The 15,808-nt window shown below is 43.6% G+C and overlaps 1 long non-coding RNA gene across 1 annotated transcript; it reads right to left on the reverse strand.

The window, feature by feature from the left end:
* Window positions 1-4,638: 4,638 nt before the first annotated feature.
* On the reverse strand, window positions 4,639-14,625 carry LOC309350467. The gene is made up of 3 exons (XR_014160407.1): window positions 14,533-14,625; window positions 5,203-5,362; window positions 4,639-4,763 (listed from the first exon to the last, which is right to left on the reverse strand). It is a non-coding gene; the product is annotated as an uncharacterized lncRNA (long non-coding RNA).
* Between the last annotated feature and the right edge of the window lie 1,183 nt (window positions 14,626-15,808).

Here is a 15,808-nt window from a genome sequence, read left to right on the forward strand (position 1 = left end):
AATCTAGTGGTTCCTTCTGACTATGGAACCTCTTTGTGTGCATTGCTCCTACTGCCATAGGAACTTTACATAAACTTCAGCGAGGAATGCTGCTTCACTAATACATTAAGCTGAATTGGGGAGGCTGCAGGTGTTAAAGTTCCATATACCGTATTTTTCCGCGTATAAGACTATATTTCCCCCCCTAAATTTTTCAAGTTTAAAATAAGGGGTTGTCTTATACATGGATAGTGTGTATATATAGTGCATTTTCTTAATTTTAGTTCCAAAAAGTAGGGGGCGTCTTATACACAGAAAAATACGGTAAGTATTAGATATTCAGCCTGGAGTGTTATTGCACTCATGTCCTACTTGCAGGCTCTCCGGAAGCACGTGACTCTTAGTCTGACCCGGTGGGTCTCTTATGGATCTTATGGTCTTATGGATCTGGGACATGATTTAAGGATGCATTGCTTTTCTGCATGGTCATACATAACTGCCTTTGAACACAAGACTACTGTGGTCCCTGGGAAGGTGCCCCAAGGGCCACAGGATTTTGGGGGCCTCGCTCTCTGAGAGCAGAGAGAGGGAGATCCACTCTCGTTTTTCATGTTCTTATTTTGCTCCCACAAGCTGTAACGATGGCAAACAAACCACCCCTTGGATAGCTTTAAAAGAGGATTAGACAAATCCAGGGGAGAAATAGACTTATCAGTGGCTACTAGCCACAATGGCTCTTCACTCTCTCTGCTCTTGGAGGCAGTATGTCTTTGAATACCAGTTATATTTAAAGGCAAACCTACCCAATTCACATTTTCCAAAACAATATGAGAATCAGAACACAGCCTTTGAGATTCACATTTATCTGAATTTTGCAGTGCAGTTCTCCAACCAAGCACATATAACAAAAATGCACATAATTAAGGGAAAGGGTGCATAAAAATGAATACAGTGGTACCTCGGGTTAAGAAGTTAATTTGTTCTGGAGGTCTGTTCTTAACTTGAAACTGTTCTTAACCCGAGGTAGCACTTTAGCTTATGGGGCCTCCCACTGCTGCCGTGCCACCGCCATGCGATTTCTTTTCTCATCCTGATGCAAAGTTCTTAATCCGAGGTACTGTTTCTGGGTTAGTGGAGTCTGTAACCTGAAGTGTCTGTAATCTGAAGTGTCTGTAACCTGAGGTACCACTATAAATTTATGAAAATAATAGGCAAAATGCATTATATTAAGAAAAATTGCTCACAGAAATGTGTTCATGAGTCAAAACTGCCTGCCATGTTATGAGCAGGGCTTTATTAAAAAAAAAAAAAAAAGGAAAGGAAAAAAGGTGCCAGTGCTCACCATGTGCATAGCTGTTACAGTAAATGCCAAACTTTTAACATTTGGAAAAAAGTTCCCTTGAGTACCCTCCTCAAAAAGCACTGATTACCAGAAATTCTCACTAAAATGCTGCTGAATATAGTTGAGGATTATTATTTTTTTAAATCATAAATTGTTGCGGAATTGAATTGAAAATAGGGAAAATGAGGAGACCAAAACTGAGAGGTCCATCCTTCCCTGCTGGCAGGTGTCTGGTTGGCTGCAATGAGGACAGGATGCTGGGCTAGATTGGCTAATAGGCCTTATGCAACAGGGCTGTTCCGTGGATTTGCAAGCTTTAGCAATTTGGCTGCCATGTCTTCTGCCTCCCCAACCCAAAAGAAGTGCTGCATCTCATAAACTCATTCTGTTGGTCCATGTAGGCCAGTATTGCCCATTCTGGTGGACATTGGCTTTCCAGGGTTCTTCCGATGTCTTTCAACCTTTTTTTTTAAAAAAGAATATTTATTAAGATTTTACAAAGTCATAAATACAAAAATACATAATAAGACAATAAAAGAAAGAATACAAAATACAAAAAACAAGAAAAATAAACAAAAAAGAAGTTAAAACAAATCCACTTTTTTTATAACTTTAAACTCATTAGCTTGTTTCTTTGACCTCCTCACACCTCCCGTTTTTGTATTCCCATTAATATAATCAAATCAGCAAATCCTTACCCTCTTTCATTTATCTTAACTCTATATCTTAACATGTTAAAACTCTATGTTTTCACCCATTATCAATTCATTTTTGCAAACTCTTTTTAACTTTGTTGCTAATACCACTTATTTTCAATCCAACATCATTTTAACATTCATTAATTTTACAGAGTTTCTGCAGGTAGTCTTTAAATTTCTTCCAATCTTCTTCCACCAACTCTTCTCCCATGTCTCGGATTCTGCCAGTCATTTCCGCTAATTCCATATAGTCCATCACCTTCATCTGCCGCTCTTCCAGGGTGGGTAGATCTTGTGTCTTTTCAACCTTTCAACTAGGCACATGCTAAAGCAATAAGGGTCCTGCCAATGGGCAAACGGATGCTAACCAACACCTGGGGTGAGGCAAACCGCCAGCTGCACACGCGTTGCGCCGCTACGTATGACACACGCGTGGCACCGCTATGTAGGGTGCATGTGTGGCGTCACTATGCACAGTGTATGCGTGTGACACTGCACATGTGTTGTATGTAGCGGTTTGCCTCCGGCACCGCCTGAGCGCCATACAGATGGTGGTGGGATCCTCCGCTTGCGGCTGTAGCGGTGGTGGCAGGATCCCACCGCCGTCCGTACAGCACTCGAGCGGCGCCGGCAGCAAACTGCTATGTACAGTGTGTGTGTGGCGTCGCTACGTAGAGCGCATGTATGCGATGCCACGCATGCGTTGTACATAGTGGTTTGCCGCTGGCACTGCTTGAACGGCGTATGGACAGTGGCGGGATCCTCTGCTCATGGCCGCAGCCGCAAACAAAGGATCCTCGACATGCGGCTGCGGTGGCGCAATGGCTGCTCACACCGCCTCACCCGGGGGCGGCGGGGCGAGCACCACATGGGGTGCCTTCTTGTCACCCCCCCAGACATGGCCCCCGGGACGCACCGCCCCCCATCCCCTTGCGACGCCACTGTCTGCCAATAAAATGTGCAGTTTTTATATGGAGATGCATTTTTGTATGCATTCATTTCTGCACACACGAATCTACATTTTGATGCATGTTTCCTTCTTGTTATAATTTCATTTATGCTACTCGTATATATTATTTGCACTCCAAAATCTGTGCAATTTCCCTTTTCCCTTTCTTTTGCAAACAAAGCAATACAAGCTACTGCAGTCTGCAGATGTACTACAGTCAGGAAGAAGGAAACGTATGCCATATTTCCCTTCTATTCCTGCTGCATTGTGGAGGAAGTGCAATATTTATTACAAAGTTATATATATTTGCCATGGTACTAGGAAACTTTGATTACTTCACTACTCTGAGGATATGAGGTGCTCACACTTGTCTTATCAGCTTTTTGAATAGAGATTAGACCTTTCCTCATTGTTAAAGTTTCCATTAAAACAATAAAAGGGGTTTACTGAACATTTTTACTGCCTTGCAGTTTCTTCTGACAGAAAGCCAAGGGGATCAAGAGGGTTCATCTATCTATCTATCTATCTATCTATCTATCTATCTATCCATCATCTATCTATCTAATCTATCATCATCTACCTACCTACCTACCTGGTTAATGTGTATAAAATACAGTGGTACCTCGGTTGTCAAAAGTAATCTCTTCTGGAAGACCATTCGATTTCTGAAACATCTGACAACTGAGGCGCAAAGGGCGGTCTGCAAAGTCAATGGAGAAAATTGAAAAAACCTTCCCGGAAGCCGTTTGACTTCCAAAAAGCATTCTAAAATAGAACCAATTACTTCTGGGTTTTTGGGGTTCGAAAACCAAAACGTCCCACTTCTTAGACGTTCGAAAACTGAGGTACCACTGTATAATATTATGTAAAAGTTAATCAAGGTAGTTATGTGCATGGATGCTGCTACCACAATACAGAAACGTTTGAAGTCAAATTACAAACTGTAGCCTAAACACCATTGAGCATGGGCTGGTTTGTATGCATTGAGTCCAGCTTCCTAAATTCTGAACAAGCATTGGTCCAGATCTGTCTCATTTCATTTCTTTTCTCTTCTTCCATGCCATCATAATCTCTAAGACAGAGATTGTGTCTGAAATACTAAATCCTAGGATCTTAAACCATAGTTTAAACCAGGTTTAAGATCCTGGGTGGTAACCCAACATTAAACAATATTTCTCTGTTTCAGATGTAATGAGGAATACAGAACACAGAACTGGATTACGGGGCCCGAGCTGGAGGGGGGGAGGGTGAGGAGAGCATGGGAAGAGTATGTGAATCTTGTGGGTCATGATATGGAGAAAGTAAATAAAGAAAAGCTTTTTCTCTCCCCCCCCCCCTTATAACACTGGAATTTGTGGACATCCAATGAAAACTGAAGCATAATTCCTGTGCATGCTTTTTCTTAGGCCCTGTCATGCCTGTGAGGGGAAGTATGGTTATGTGCTTGTTTTGGTTTTATTAGTCAGTGAGAAGTTCTTGAGTGGATACAGGATGGTGCCCAAAACTTTCCTCCCAAGAGAATCTTGATTGAGTTGATGCAGAACCATTGTGTATTGATTCACTGTTAAGGCTGCACAATGAAGTATGACCGTGTTTAAAGCAATTAGTCTCTAATTGGTTCTCCTGAAGTCACAGCCCTTGCCTGATGAAATGAGTTATGGTAGGAAGTGCAGCGGTGATGTTGGAACATGACGAATATTGTTCTTCTTCTGAATACAGAAAAAGCCTGGTGCTTTGAACTTATCCGTATCTTGATAATGAGGACCTCTTCGGAATAAAATTTGCGGAAGTATAACTTTATGTAATGGTTCTAGGGGTTGCTCGTGCGTAAGCCGGTGCAAACACCTGGCTGGGTTGCCTGAGTGAACTTTTTCTGTCCGGACAGCCACTCACCTGTGGCTGTCTCAGTCGCTGGCAGAATCCGTCAGTGGCCGTTTCTTAAACTTCTTCCAGCAAAGAAGCTCTTTGACGCCTAGTCTCCTCCTACTCTCTCTGCGCGAAAGCCTTCTGCGCAAGGAGGGCATAGGCAGCGGAGGACCCCTACTCTCCCCGCTGGTCCCCGGCAAAGAGTCATGGGACCGCCTCGCCGCTTCCCCCATCTGCCCCCCTTCTCCACTGGTGCTACACTGATTCTCTTCCCCAGAAGATGGGCTGCCTCTCCCAATCCCGGGACGCTCTCTGGAATCTCTCTGGATTTTGCTCTCTCCCTCCGGCACTGATGGCAGTTCCCTGACACTTTAGATAGGGGGTGCTTTCTAATGCCAATACTTAGGACTGTCAAGTTCCAGCTGATGGGAAGAGCTTGTGTTCAGCTTTTACTCTCATAAAATGTTTCACAAGTTCATGTGTGAATTAGTGTTTGTTCTGAATCATAGTGCCCCAGATCTGTCAAGGCTTTAAATCAAAGGAAGAAGAAAAACAAGAACACTCAGTTTGGCAAGATCTTCCAGTAGAGAAAAGTTTCGCATGTCATTCAACCATATAATCTGTGGCAACATCACAAGTAGAAGCATGGTCCCCCTATTTACATTCAGTTTAAAGGACTAATTCACTTTTTAAAAAACCCTAGATTATATTTAACAGGCAAAGATATATTTATATTATATTTAATGGTAGTAGATGCCTGCAGTTGGCTGGTTAGTCAGTTATCCATCCATTCAGTCCCCATCACACTGCCTCTCAATCCCTAGTGCAGTGTTTCCCAACCTTGGGCCTCCAGCTGTTTTTGAACTACAATTCCCATCATCCCTGACCACTGGTCTTGCTAGCTAGGGATGATGGGAGTTGTAGTCCAAAAACAGCTGGAGGCCCAAGGTTGGGAAACACTGCCCTAGTGTAACTGATCTCTTCTTCTTTCATCAAGGCACCTCCCCCCTTTAATGTTCCAAGGAACTCTTCCTAGTCCTCACCTGATTTATGCTTTTCCAGTCCCTCACAGAAGCTGGACCAAAAATATTCTGTTGGCTTTGCTGCCTGGGCATTTGGAATGTTCACGAGCATTCCATACCATCACACCTGCTCAGCCAATGGATGCCAGAAGCTACACTGCCACAAACACAATACAATATAGATTTACAGCTGACATGTAATTTGTATAGTTTTTGATAGCTGACATTTTATGTAATTTCCAGAGGGGTAGCCGTGTTAATTCTGTTGCACCGAAAACAACAAAAAGCCTTGAGGCACCTTAGAAGCTTATGCCACAATAAATTTGTCTGTCTTTAACTCTCAGAAAGACACTTTCTTGCTTTATGATATTTGACATCTGAGAAAACCCAATCAAGATGCTGTGAAACAAGTTTAAGACACTCAGATTATGAATAGTGGGATCAGTTATAGAATTCAGCGACAGAACTTTAAATCAGTTGTGATCCCCACCTTTTCCATACTTTGTTTTAACTTTAGATTAGATACATTTCTTCTGGAACTTTGCAACCACCACCAGACACTGAGCAATACAGACAAAAAGTGATATCAGTACCAAAGCAGGCAGCTGAAGTGATGAAGCAATTCTAGATTTGAGAACCTCCAGATATATCCATAGTGCTATTCAGATATTCATCTCAACACATATAAGAGGGAGGGATGGGATTGCATATGTTACAGCCTCTGACCTCACCCCCATGCATTGTCAGCATAATATATAAAAGGGTTTTTTGTGTATGTAGTCTATGGGCACCACTTCTTTCCTCCATTTTGCCAAACTTGTATAGGCCAGGGTTAGGGGTCCTGGTATTGCTTATGGGCCTACATACAAATTGTGTGCATATACAAGCCATGCGCTCAGGGAAATCATGCCTCTTCAAAAGTTATTTGTTTGTGTTGACAGATCATATACATGCACAGCTTGAATGTGTGTAGACTCTTTCAGTACACCAAACTGAAAGAGCGATGCAATTCACCTATATGCACATTCTGATGAATGTCTGAATAATGCTACTATGAAACTGTGCTAAACAGTCCTGAGTGATTTGCAACTGCAGCAGGTAGAACATCATTCTGAAGTGTACCAGCCTCCTATTACCATCCACCAGCCCCACCTCTTACCTTGACAAGAGTAGAATATGCAGGATTTGGTGGGAGCAACCCTGTGCTCACTGTTAAGCCAAACAATCCGCTGGTTGACACAGATACTTGTGCGTGTAGAAGCAGAGCTAATACTTCTTGTTGGTGGAATTGTTATAATGATGAGCTAGCTCTGGCATGTCCAACAGGTAGATCGTGATCTACCGGTAGATCACTAGACGTCTGTGGTAGATCACTGGTAGATCACTGGCTCCCCCTAAAGAAGCTTAACAACTTTGGCTTGCCTAAAAAAAGCTCAAAAAAATTGATCTGAAATCCCCAAAAGGGGGTAGATCACTGCCAGCTTTTAACTCTGTGAGTAGATTGCAGTCTCTTGGGAACTGGCCACCCCTGATTCTAGCTGAATCGGTGACTGTGGCATTGATTTTGTTTATGCAAGTTCATGACATCACCACACAGAAATATGGTGTCATCAGTGAAGTCACATGGGTCTTCACAGTCAATAGGATGAAACAGCACTGTGGGCAAATGAAGCTGAGGTACCTGAGGGCAAAGAAGCAGAAAGAAATGGCACCAAGGAGAAGAGCACAGAAAACAGCCCATATGTGTGATCCCAAGCACAAATAATAATAATAATAATAATAATAATAATAATAATAATAATAATAATATAAAAGCAGGTTCTCTCCCCCCCCCACCCATGCAGAGCAGAATAATGGCTACCAACCGAGCAAGTTTCCTTGCACAAAGTCAAACTGTTGGTCTATCTAGCTTAATATTGTCTTCATTGACAGGGAGTAACTCTCCAGCCCTGTCAGCAGATGCTGAGGACTGAACCAGGGATCTTTAGCATGCAATGCATGTCCTCTACCACCGAGCTGCAGTTCTTCAACAAACTTACATTTCAGTCCTAATCTACACTGCTTTCTCACTGAAAGAAAGAGTTTTACATGACATTCCTTGTCTAGTTCCCTTAATTCTACAGTATTGGTTAAAATTTAATCATTCAATGAAATTAAGCACCCAGAACTTATTTTTGGGATAATACAGTCCTAGAAAAATAATACAAATTCCCAGAGGTTTTCTTAGGGGTGGGGTGGGGTGAGGCAAGGGAGACTAGGGATATATTGATACTACTTTGCATAATGGATTCCGTTTTATGAAAGCTAAATTGTCCACATCATTGTCTTCGATTTCCTGTAATATTCCCCTTAGCAGATGGAAAAGAAAATAAAGTCAACTGTGATAGCTATTCCCTCACTGAGAAAGGAATCCATTCTGTCTATGCCAATATATAAAAAGAGCCCAGCATTCACAGTCCTTCCTGTGGGGATTCACCTTCTTTGCACAGTTATGAAATCAAACTGTTCACTGCACTTGACTTGGTCAGGACTTCATAGGTTATATTCTATTCCCTGGATGCACCGGCATTATAAAAACTAACCCACAATGTGCCCTTCCGCTGGGATTTTCCTTTGGATGCAATCCCCCAGATGGAATGTTATTACTTGTTTGGTGATCCCTGACTCTATGTTTGTTTACCTTACATTTCACAGCGAAAGCCTGGATTTCGTTGTGGATTCGTAGAGCAAATATCAAGCAGTTATTATCGAATAGTTAAAGGCCTGGGAGATTTCGCAGAGGGAGAGCTCCAACCTTCCACCTTCCTCCAAATACAGCACCTGCCTCCACTACTACAGCTTCTCCTTCTTGGGAAGAACAATGGGAAGAACAGCAATAGGCTTGTGTCCTGCTCTGTGGCTTCTTGAGTCTCACAGGGGAAGCTGGCGGTGTCTGGGAAAGTCAAGTCCAGCAGATAAAGTCAAGTCCAGGTAGGCAAAGTTAAGTCACAATAGGCAAAATCAGATCAAGGGGACCAAGTCTTGAAAATGGCTTTTTCATGTGAACCAGGAAGTAACCTATCCAGACAACGGAATGACTCTTTTTATCTCTGTGGCTACAATCTGGATTTAAGATAATGCATCATAAGAAGTTAAATAATAGAAGCATAGAATGGCAGAGTTGGAAAGGACCCTGTGTCATCTAGTCCAACCCTCTGCAGTGAAGGAATCACAACTAAAGCATCCATGACAGATCACAACCCAACATCTGCTTCAATTCCCCAGTGAAGTCCACCACCTTCCAAAGGACTCTGTAGAACAAGTTATTCCTAATATCTGGAAGCTGCCCATCAACCGAGCAGGAACACAGGTAATCTTGCCACAGTTTCTCTGTTATGGTGAGAGATATTCTATTTCCACATAAATTGGAGTAGTTTATTTCAAAATGCGCATCTATACATATATATTAGCAGATGCACATTTTATGCAAATCTGTTTTGCCCTCATTTTTTTGGCGATGTGTTTCCTCTTTTTGAATTATACATAAGAGGACACTGAAATGTGGGTGATCTAAGAGGGGCGCATAGAAATCTTACTAGCCAGGCAGATCCATCTGGGAGCAAGCAGTCCTTCAGGTTTCCAGGTTCCAAGCCTTGGAGGGCTTTATAGGCCAACACCAATACTTCAGATTGAGCCAGCCAACAAACTGTAAGCCAGAGGAGTGCTGTCCCCCCCCCCATGATTTGTGTGTTCCCTATTGCTGTTACCCATTTTAGAATCTTGTTGTTCTGTTCAGAATCAATTGAAGTTTCTGAGCAAGCTTCAAAGGCAGTCCCCCAAAACTGAAATGATTGAGCCTGGATGTTATTGGAGCATGAATAATTGTGATTAGATTTCCTTCTTTCCAAGAAAGGCTGCATTTGTCATGCCAGATGAAATTGGTCAGAGGTTATAAAGAGGTGGAGATGTTAACAGGGCTCCCTTTGTAAGGCCCAGGTCTAAAAGCAACACACCTCTCCCAAGCTGAGCAGCATCTGATGCCTTTGTGGGAGTGCAGCTCCATCAAAATAGGGCTAAATCAAATTCCTGTTCTGTTAGCACCTTGGTCTTCATTGGCACTCAGTTTCAGTTTATCTCATCCAGATATTACCTGTTCCAGCCTAGGATGGTTACTTCAGCATTATTTAGACAATTCTATGGGAGGGATGCAGCACAGTGCTAAGGGAGATTGTTCCATCAGCACAATCATTTCTGCTTGCCTGATGGAATAGTCTCTACTCTCCTGTTCCCTCCTGAGCCTCCCTGAGTCAATTTGGGGGAGGGATGGGGGAAAGCCATTAGCAGAAGTCCTTGCACAGACTTCCACTAGCAGAAGCAGATATATGAACCCAGCCCTATAATTTAAATGGAAGGGCACCTCACCATAGTGTGGAAGATTCTAACCAGGTGCATGCAAGAGCAGTGTGTGGTATGGTGGACTGTCCTCCTAGCAATGGTGTCACTACTGTTTAACCTGGCCAGGGTTGAGCTGGGGTGTGTGGCTGCATCCTGTGGGACCACTGCCAGTGCAGCCATGCAGCCCCAATTTCACTGCCACCCTACCCTAGTCCAGATAGTAAGGCAGCAGCACACCAATGCTGGAGTGAGGAGGGTGGCTCCAGGCAACCACACACACCACTACAGCACCCTTCAGATAGAAAACTCATTCAAATAGCTGTCCATAGCGTATATACCAGAGATGGTAAACCTCCGGTTCTCCATATGTTTTTGGACTACAACTGCCATAGGCCCTGACCATTGACCACACTGGCTGGGGTTGATAGATTTTTTAGTCCAATGACTTTCGGAAGGCTATAGGCCCCCATCTCTTATCTACAGCACTGGACCTATGCTAGATGTGCAGTAGTCCATCCTTCACACATCTTTTTTGTTAAGTCAAAGCATCCTCTTACTTTCACAGGAGTAGCAGTCTTGGGGCCACCAAATCATGGTGGGGATGGTGCTTGAAACTTGATAAAATGCATGTCTCATAAAATGTTCTGCACATACCAGCTGATGATTACACTGAACTTGTGAGAAGGCTGAACAGTTTTATTTTTCTTGCTCCAGAGAGGCTTTCTGCAATAAAGCTGGAGAACCCCTTACCAACAAAACCTGACATTGCTCCCTTGGGCATAAACTTATTAGGGGCCATGGCAATTTCAAGCCCAAATTACTGGGACAGTTCCTTATGAGAAAGGGCATAATTACAAAGTAGCATCATTCCTCTAATGTCATGGTGATTATCATAATTACTTTTATTTACATACATTCAAATGTTATGCTAAATGCTGTAATTAATGTGATGGCCACCTTTTGCTTTGTGTCATGCAAAGAGATGATTCAAGGACTGTTTTCTCCTAAAGCTACTCCCTTTCTCTCAAAGCTAATGAATGATTTAGCTTGAGACTCGAGATGCTGCTGGCCAAATCCTTTCAGCTGCAGAAAAAAAGGGCAGAAGCACACTACAGAATACTTCTGGAGAAATTGCAGAAAGTCTGGGACTTGCTTGTAGTCGGGCTTTGTAGATGCCCCCTGCAACCCCCCCCAACATATGCATAAGAATGTCCCTTTCTAAAACTTCTTATTTCCTGTCTCAATATTAGAGATGTGAAGGCTTGGGTGGGGAAACAGGTTTGTTTGTTTTTTGAAAAACCGATTTCCCCTCCATTTTTTCCACCACCTCCAGGTCTTCATATCTCTACTCAATATCAGCAAAAGCTGTATGTGATAAAAACTCAGAACAGGAATAGGAAGAAAAAGAAGACCAGTGCATCCCTTAACTCCTGGTGATTTAACAAGACACACCAGTCTTGCAAAGGGTAAACATCAATAAGAAGTTGATTTTAAAAAGCTAACTTCAGAACTCTGCACACCAATGTGCTTTGAAAAAGAGACCCCTATTGGAATGACTGGGTGATATCCATCATCAGTCATAGTCAGAGTAGACTCCCTCCATTGATTTTTAATGACCCTACTCTGGTTTAAGAAACTTAAGAGATTGTGTGTTATATTGATGAGGATTCATTGCATTGCCTTTTTGTGTGTGTGTAGCAGTGCCAGGGCAGCTGGCACCTCCCTTCCATACTCCTGGATCCTCCAGGCCAGAGGATGTGACCTTGCCCAACTCTTCTGCTTCAGGGGATATCTCTCCTAGGCAGCCCTCTGCACAATAAGAGCGAGTGGCTGCAGAATAGGACAGTGGCCCATTAAACAACATACACCTCCTGCTGGTTCCACCCCTTCTGAGAAGCTATCAGACCAGACTTCAGGAGGACATGCAGACAAGGTAGCATCTCATTCTGAAGTACTGCTGGCCAGATATAGCTTAAGGGAACTCTCCATGGTCCTGTCCAAAGGGTGCTTTGCTGTGCCTTAGCTTCGCCTTTCTCCCTGTTGTTACCACATATGGGATTTATATATTGGTGGTGATTGGGTATGGAGTTACACCATGGGTAGCCAATGTGGTGCCCAGTATGGTCAATGGTCAGGGATGATGGTAGTTGGAGTCCAACAACTACCGAGAAGGCCCTCTGCCTGGTTCCCTGTAGCTTTGCTTCTTGTAGTGAGGGAACCGCCAGGAGGCCCTCAGTGCTAGACCTCAGTGTCTGGGCAGAATGATGGGGGTGGAGACACTCCTTCAGATATACTGGGCCGAGGCCGTTTCGGGACTGGTTGGATGCAGAGCAGTGGTGGGAGGAATCAGCTGGAGAACCACCAAGGCAAGAAGGCTCAGAGCCTGGGGAGTGGGGGTGAGATGACAGTGAGCGGTCAGAGGGTAAGACTAGGAAGAGGAGGTGTCTGAAGCTGGAGAGGTGACAGGGCTTGGGGAAAACCCTGGAGAGGAGGGGACTTAAGATGGCTGTGGGGAGGTTGGGATGTGGCAATTAGAGACCTGCAGCTAATCTTGCACCAAAGAGTTGCCCCATTGTATCAGGAGACATTCTGTCCTTAAAGGTACCAGGAATGGCCTTATCTTATCTACCACACACTAGAGTGTATGCATAATACAGAAGAGGCCCACGTTGCTGCATGGGAGTCCTTTGCTAGCTTGCTTAATTAATATGCAATTAACCAGAGTCCTTATGTGGAATCATAGTTGGGCGTTATCCCAAATGATTGGAAGGTAATCCATACATATGTATAGTCTTAACAGATAAGGAAAAAGTATATTAGGAAGCCCCCTTCTTTGGAAGGGTGCTCAGTCCTTTGGATATTAATCCACTGAGCCTCTCTGTCTGGTCAGCAAAAACAATAAATGTTCCTTTGTTCTTCTCATACAACAGCGTGGTATTTTCCTTTCAGCCTGTTAATTTGCAACAGGGATTTTCAATCTCAGCAACTGATCCATGGGGCAAGATCTACTAGGGATAAGCTGCTGTGCTTATTAGGCCTGACACTCCACCAAGTCTGTGCAGATCATGTTCTTGCTAATAAAGAGTTCTTTCCTACTTGCACGGTGTGATTTGCTGCCTGCCTGCTCCTGACACCAGGATAGGATTGTGCTCTTAGATGGGGAGTTTTAATCCTCCTCTTTTTCTACTCTTTCGTTAGCTTGCTGGTTGGGTTTAACTAAAGTAGAATATGTGTCTAAGAAAACAACAACATAGGCATGTGATCTTGAAGAAAAGTAGAGAACTTGTGATGGCATTTAACACTTCTTGCTTACCTAAGGGCTACCATTACTGAGAAATTCGTGCCAAGGTACTTAAATGTGGATGAAGGTATTAACAATGTTCTAGTGAGATGAACTATAATGTGATTTGGCTTGTTCTTCTCAGTTGCAATACATCCTGGATGAAGCATGCAAATCTGCACTCTTAGAATATGAGTGCAATGACTACTAGACACAAGGAGATGATTCATGGTATAATGAAAGGCTTCAGGGTGGCGGCGGTAGGAGGGGGAGAGAGAATTCAACCTTTCTAAATGCAATTGATTGTATCTTCCCATTAGTTTGCATTGACTCTGCAGGAGCTATTGTACACCAATGAGTAAATAATAGGGTTATTTCCCCTCAGGAAAAGTCTCCATGCTGTAGTGTTGCAGTCTTAGAGCATTGTTCATGTCTACATTGAAATTTACATTTTGGGAGCATAAAGGCTAGAGATGAACAATGGCTTTTAAGAGAGTTGGATGGTAGAACAGAACCATCCATCGATGCCTGTGAAAAACAAGCTCATTTCTTTGGTCTCATTATTGCCTTTGGTCAAACAGATTTCAAAGCATTCAGCATGGAAAGAAAATAGTTAAAGTGAGTTGGGCTTGTGGATAGTATGATGCTACCATTATTTCCACTGGTATAAATATTCATTTCTTTGTTTCCTTGTCATGGGCAAGCTCAGGGTTCTAGCTCCCCAGTCACAGTGGAGATTGCCCTTCCCCACAGTATTGCTAGGAGCTTTTATTTTTAATGTAAGATTTTTTATAAAAAACAAAGGAAACAGAATAAGAAGACAAAAAATGAAAGACACCCTCCCACCAGCTTTACAAGTACCTTCCACACACCAAAGGCATTTGCGAAGGAGCACCTTGCTACTCCCCCCTCCACACCAGGCCTCCATTCTTCTAAGGTCCCATTGCCATGGCAGCTGCCCAGGCCTCCTAGAAGCAGCCACAGCTGGGCTGCAGGAGTCTGCACTCCCAGAGGAGCCATACCTTGGCTGCGGAGAAGTGAGCCAGGAGCTCCAGCCAGTAGAGCCTTGGCTTGGCCCAGGTCTTGCTGTGGAGGCTGTGCCTGTATGGAAGTAGGCCTGGGAGGTTGCCACGGCAACAGGGCCTTGGGGACAGGTTTCAAGGAGGCCTGGTGGAGAGGGGGAGTTGAGATTCAATTCTGCAAGGTGCACCACCTTCATCATCATCATCATTTGATTAGTTATATGCCGCCCATCTGCTGTGTTACCCCAGCCACCGAGAAGGACCTATTTGTATGAACATTGGCAGGCTTATTCCCCAACGACACCTACTTTATGTACCCAGTTTCCAAACTGATTGCCCCCCCCCCCCGGAGAAAAGCAGTTAGGGGATGGAATGTAATTTCTGTTTTACCACCCATTAATGGTAATGTTTGCCCTTGTGGGAGAACCATTCCTCCTATCTTTCTGAACCTTGTCAGGCTTCATCCCCACACAAATGCTGGAGGAGACTCTTGAGAGTCCCATGGACTGAAAGAAGATCAAACCTATCCATTCTGAAGGAAATCAGCCCTGAGTGCTCACTGGAAGGACAGATTGTGAAGCTGAGGCTCCAATACTTTGGCCACCTCATGAGAAGAGAAGACTCCCTGGAAAAGACCCTGATGTTGGGAAAGGTGGAGGGCACAAGGAGAAGGGGATGACAGAGGATGAGATGGTTGGACAGTGTTCTCGAAGCTACGAACATGAGTTTGACCAAACTGCGGGAGGCAGTGGAAGACAGGAGTGCCTGGCGTGCTCTGGTCCATGGGGTCACGAAGAGTCGGACACGACTAAACGACTAAACAACAAATGACAGAAAACGAAAAAAAGTTAAAGACTTTTTATTTTTAGTCTTTAAATAAACTTTAAAGGTTTCCTGCATGAAGAGCCCTGGATGAATCTGTCCAAAATATGTTAGCTATAATCCACTCAGGAGGAGCTCCTTAGCCTGACTATTTCATCCATTTGAAAAGGAGCAAGTTTATAGCCATTTTAAAACTCCCATTATAGCCTGAAGCAGAGCTCCAGATTTAAGAGATCAAATTTGGAGCAGAATAATGACTTGAATTAGAACTCCATGGATCTGAAACAGATTTGGCTGCTTTCAGATGCTACAGATACAAGGTGACTCTTGTACAAAACCAGTATGGTCTACATCTCACCATAGTGGGAAAGACTGTGACCAGGTAAGCTGTGTATCCACTTAGTGTCCAGGTGTTAGCAATGGATGGGCAGCCTTCTTTCTTACAGTTCTTCAT

The sequence above is a fragment of the Podarcis erhardii genome (assembly GCF_964252035.2).
Source record: "Podarcis erhardii genome assembly, chromosome: 9".
Lineage (NCBI taxonomy): Eukaryota > Metazoa > Chordata > Lepidosauria > Squamata > Lacertidae > Podarcis > Podarcis erhardii.